Raw genomic sequence first — 5,718 nt, forward strand, 5'->3', positions numbered from 1 at the left:
TATATATATATATATATATATATATATATATATATATATATATTGATGAACAAATGCCGCTGAAGAAAATGATAATTTGTGTTGTGTTGTGTTAAAATGCGAAACGGGAAACAAAAAAACAAAAGAAATAAACTTGTTTTGCCACGTTATTTGTGTTTATGTGTGTGGGTGTGTGTGTGTGTGTGTTTTTTTGTTTTTTGTTTTACAAGGAGGGGGAATCTTCGAAAGACTCCCGTTGTCGCACGGGTGTTGACATAGGATTTTTACCCAGTAAACCCCCTCCTTGGGCCATCTACCCTTCCCCATGGGTTCACCTTTCGGTATGCTTCTTGGGGAAGGGCTATGCATTCGCATTACATCTCGCTATTGCAACATGGACCACATTCGCGAGACAGAATGACAGTCTTGGAGACACTCGTAATACCACACAAAAGCACAGAAAGTACGCATTCACTTGAGTTACAGGCTCACTTCAATTCGTGCACAGATACACTACACTAAACACTTTCACAATACGCACAACACTATTTACGAACGCCCAAGTCGTTGATCCGCTTTCCATAAGGCCAGCAGCTTCATCAGTATTGATCGCATGCCGTTTGCTATGACTTCCCATGTTTCAGCATTCTTTAACATCACCTCGGTCAGGTTTGTTCCGTTGATTGTTGTTCCGCACTTCACGGTGATTTCATGACGTTTCTCAGCAAAACGAGGGCAATGAAAAAGCACGTGTTCTGCTGACTCCACGATGCTCACACACGCTGGGCAGTCTGGCGAGCTTGCGTGACGGTACTTGTGAAGGTAACTCCGGAAACACCCATGGCCGGAGAGGAACTGAGTTATGTAGAAGTTCACTTCGCCGTGTTTTCTGCTCATCCATGCAGAGATGTTCGGGATCAGTGCATGTGTCGTACGCCCCTTTGTTGAACAATCCCATTCAGACTGCCACTTTCTCATAGAGAGTTGTTTTGCTGAGGATCTGGATAATCCCGCGTTTGAAACTCCGGAGAAACTGCAACACTCAGAATCCTCTGCTAATATGAGGCAGATGGGAACCATGCTTGCGATAACACAAACTGCCACGTGTGATATTGTTTTGTAGGCACAAACAACTCTCATAGCTAGCAATCGGTGCACTCTGTTCACCAACTGTCGGTTTTCCTTTAGCACCAGAACATGTGCCCAGATCGCAGTGTTATAACGCAACCGTGAGATGGCCACGTCAGCTAGAAGTCGCCTGTAGCTACTCTTGGGCCCTCCAATGTTTGGCATTATTTGTGTCAACGAGTTTGCTGCCTTAAAGCCGTTGTTACAGGCGTACTCGACATGCTTCCGGAAACTTAAGCGGTCATCGATGATCACACCAAGATATTTTAGATGACGTATCGACTCAATACGTTCATCACCGACCTGGATGCTACCTGACTGCACTGTCTTGTGGCTACTTATGATGAGGAATTCCGTCTTTTTATGGGCGATTTCTAGCCTCATTTGCTGCATCCACGACTCGATTCTGCTTACGGAGTCGGATGTGAGGAGTTCAATCTCTTCTATTGACTCACCAAGGACAGTAAGAGCAATATCATCAGCAAAACCTATCACTTCAGCTCCTGGAGGAAGCCCTAGGGTCAAAACTCCGTTGTACATAACATTCCAGAGAGTTGGACCCAAAATAGAACCTTGAGGAACGCCAGCGGTGATGCTCATTTTTTTGATTCCCAGATCTGTGTCGTATAAAAGCATACGGTGATCCAAATAGCTTTTCAGCAGCCTACAGAGGTACGGTGGAACCATCATCTTGGAGAGAGCTGCATGTATGGCCTCCCAGTTGGCACTGTTGAAAGCATTCTTTACGTCAATCGTAACGATCGCGCAGTATCTGTTTCCTGTCCTCTTTTTTAGCAAGGCGCTTCGTCCTTTCTTTAAAACAGCTGCGATCGCTTCACCAGTAGACCGCCCCTTTCTAAACCCAAACTGTCTGTCCGACAGTCCGTGTTCGCCTTCTGTATAGACAACTAATCGGTTGAGTATTAGGATTTCTAGTATCTTGGCGAAATTGTCTATCAATCCTAAAGGCCTTAGTGCTGATGCGTCGCCGGGGGGCTTCCCAGGCTTTGGTAGAAGAACGAGTTTTTGTCGCTTCCAGGGTATCGGAAAAAAACCAGTGGTGGGGGAGGGGGCGGCAGAGGGTGCAACTGCCACCGCGACTTGGCCAAGGATGGAGGAAGGGGAAGGAGGAACAAACCGGTGAAAAATTCGACCGGAATTGCCACAGGAAAGGGAAGGAATAGAACCTGACTGGTTGTTGGACGTGCCGAACTAACCAGGTCGAGGGAGGGGGAGGAAGCGACTGATCGTTGGACTAAGCCGAACTGATCAGGTCGAGGGTGGGAAAAGGAGAGGAAGCGACTGATCGTTGGACTATGCCGAACTGATCGAGTCGAGGGTGGGAAAAGGAGAGGAAGCGACTGATCGTTGGACTATGCCGAACTGATCGAGTCAAGGTGAGAGGGTGAGGAGGGGCCAAGGGGGGAGTAAGCAAATTGACCAACTGCGCCAGAGAGCGCCCAAGAGTGTCCAGCTGTAGCTACCCGCCAAGGACTACCGAAGGATTCTATGGCTGTGTCGAGTTGAGGATATGAAATAAATTTCGACTCCGAACAATTTGCCTTTTCTCTCTAATCTCATTTGGATTTATTTCTGCGCATCCTATGGACTAAACACAGACATGCGCTTCTAGCGATTGTTACATTTGATTACAAGGTTACAAATTACATCATGGCTCCTTATCGATGGAACAGTGGTAATCTGCCATGATGTTAATTTTCGCTTCGATTGGTAGTCCTGCAGGTTGCATATCTGCAGGCGGATATTTGTTACAAATCCAACAACCAGTATCGAAGCAGTTCTGGAACACTGATAAAAAAGCTTCTGGGTACGCTTTGATAGCTGCTTTCATCGCTTCAATGGGGATACCGTCCGGACCAGGTGCCTTCCCCAGTTTGAGATGGTCTGCAGCCTTCTATAGTTCATCAGCGGATATTGACACAGATTCAACATCAGGATTGCGGGGTATATCACGTGGAGTTTGTGGCTCATGGTTAGGAAACAACTGTTCAATGATAGTCTTGAGCACGGTTGGTTTCCTTTCCCTAGGTAGGTCTTGGCCGACCATCTTACCCATTAGCGTTCGGTAAGCACCAAACGGGTTGTTTTCAACCTCATCGCATAGGGCCAAAAAGCATCTCCTTTTACTTGCCTTGAACTTCCGTTTTAGATTTGATCGTGCCAGGATGTACAAACGTCTCAGATCCTCCCTTTGTTCCGAGGATTTGGCTCGATTCATCTTTCTGCGTGCTTCGATGCAATGGCTTCGGCACTGGGCTATTTCGGTAGTCCACCAGTAAGCTCTCCGTCGTGGGTAAGGTCCCCCTTTCCTTCGTGGCATAGAGGTGTCACAGGCGTTGGCGATCGCTGACGCTAGCTCCAACGCTGACGAGGTGTTTGAGAAATCACCAAACCTCAATGCCTCAATAAACAGTTCTTCGTTGAAGCATTGTGTTTTCCAGGCTGGAAAACCGGAGCCCTGGGCAACCCTGTGGCACTTGCTTCCTGCCGTGTAGCGTATCACTCGGTGGTCGCTGAGGGTGTAGGCGTTGCTTACCCTCCAGTTCATGGAAGAAGCCAATGCTGGACTACAGAACGTAAGGTCTATAATGGAAGTTCTGCTATTCCTTACAAATGTGGGACAGGAGCCAACATTTACCAGTGCTAAGTTCAGTCTAGAAAAGTGCTCCAACACGGCGTTTCCTCTGGCGTTTGTGCTTTTACTGCCCCATTCCGTGGCCCAAGCGTTAAAATCTCCTGAAATGATGATAGGATTAACATCGTAGACCTCATCTGAAATCCTCTTAAGCATTTCTTCGAATTTCTCTAGATCCCATCTTGGCGGAGCGTAGCAGCTGCAGAAGGTTATTTTGTTGATGACTGCAATCACATACCCCTCGCCGTGCCTTGAAATGATCTGCTGGATCGGAAATCTACCAGAAGCCCAAATAGCAGCGGTCCCTGTAGAGTCAGAAACCCAATTGTTTACGCCGCTAGGACAGCGATACGGCTCGGACAGCATTGCCACATCTCCCTTCTCCTCTATAAGCAATTGCCCAAGCATGTCTTGGACCTCTTCACAGTGGTTCAGGTTCAACTGAACTATCTCCATGTCGATTTCTGCTTGCTCGCTGGACAGAAAACGCCGCTGGTATGATGCATGTTTGTACCCGGTGGACAAAGGACACATCTGGGAGGATTGACGCATGTTTTGGCAAAATGCCCTGTTTCACCGCATCGCAGACAGCAGTCGATCCTATCTGGGCCTTTGCAATCGCGGGAGAAATGGCCCGTCTCCCAGCATTTGAAACACATCCTGTTCGGTATTTGTATTTTTACCGGGCAGATTGACCATCCAATCCTAATCTTGCCACGTGCTGCCACTAGCGTTGCTAGTTTCGTCGGGAGCTTCACTGAAGCGGTCTGCATTCCGTTGAAGGATTTGGTCATCTTTTTCTCGAAAGTTACCGCGTCCAGCTCGGTGAACAAATCCCGAAGATCTTTTTCAACGTCGCTGGTCTGCGTCTCTGCGTCGATGTATCGAATTTCCACCGTTTCCATTTGGCCTAAGGTCTTTACTGTCCCATTGCTGCCAATGGAATTCTGAACCACCTTGGCGTAGTCGACTCCGCAATCATCATCGCTTTTGCCCAGTTCGAATAGCAAGCCTCCATTTTTTGTTCCTCGAATTCGCACTACTTTCTTACCGAAAGCTTGAAGCTCAGGATCTGCTTTTAGCTTGCGGAGGATTTCCACATGGGTAACATTTTCGCCCGGCGCCACTAGTACGGCTTCGGTTTTTGGACGCCTCGGCGGAAGCGCCTCCCGAGTAGATGCAGGGTGAACTTGCTTTGCGCAGGTGCCATCCGGAATGACACTTTCCTTCGGCTTCCGGCGATTTTTCCGCACGACCGTGCTCCACGACCCCTCTGTCTCGTTCATTTCGGGGCCACAACCGGCACTCTGCCAGAGGGGGCATCATTTTTTGCTCTCTTAGCATCGTCCGCTTCCTCAGGCGACCTCAAATTTCTGCCTCGTTTACCATTCACTGGCGTCTCGGTTTGGGAGCAGCCTTCTAGCGCCTCTTTTAGGGACTTTTCAGCCCTTTCCGCTCGCAGCCGTGTCGTCATGTGTGTGTGTGTGTGTGTGTGTGTGTGTGTGTGTGTGTGTGTGTGTGTGTGTGTGTGTGTGTGTGTGTGTGTGTGTGTGTGTGTGTGTGTGTGTGTGTGTGTGTGTGTGTGTGTGTGTGTGTGTGTGTGTGTGTGTGTGTGTGTGTGTGTGTGTGTGTGTGTGTGTGTGTGTGTGTGTGTGTGTGTGTGTGTGTGTGTGTGTGTGTGTGTGTGTGTGTGTGTGTGTGTGTGTGTGTGTGTGTGTGTGTGTGTGTGTGTGTGTGTGTGTGTGTGTGTGTGTGTGTGTGTGTGTGTGTGTGTGTGTGTGTGTGTGTGTGTGTGTGTGTGTGTGTGTGTGTGTGTGTGTGTGTGTGTGTGTTTCTGTCTGTGTCTGTGTGTTTGTGTGTGTGTGTGTGTTTGGGTTTTTGTCTGAAGAAACGTAGCTTGACATGGTTTCATATTGCGTTTAAAGCATTCTGTTTATGTGTGTTATCATTTGAAA

At 48.1% G+C, this 5,718-nt stretch overlaps 1 pseudogene; it reads right to left on the reverse strand.

Moving 5' to 3' along the window:
• Nucleotides 1–2,680: 2,680 nt before the first annotated feature.
• LOC120906767 lies at nt 2,681–4,603 on the reverse strand (annotated as a pseudogene).
• Between the last annotated feature and the right edge of the window lie 1,115 nt (nt 4,604–5,718).

Source organism: Anopheles arabiensis, chromosome X (genome assembly GCF_016920715.1).
Source record: "Anopheles arabiensis isolate DONGOLA chromosome X, AaraD3, whole genome shotgun sequence".
Taxonomy (NCBI): domain Eukaryota; kingdom Metazoa; phylum Arthropoda; class Insecta; order Diptera; family Culicidae; genus Anopheles; species Anopheles arabiensis.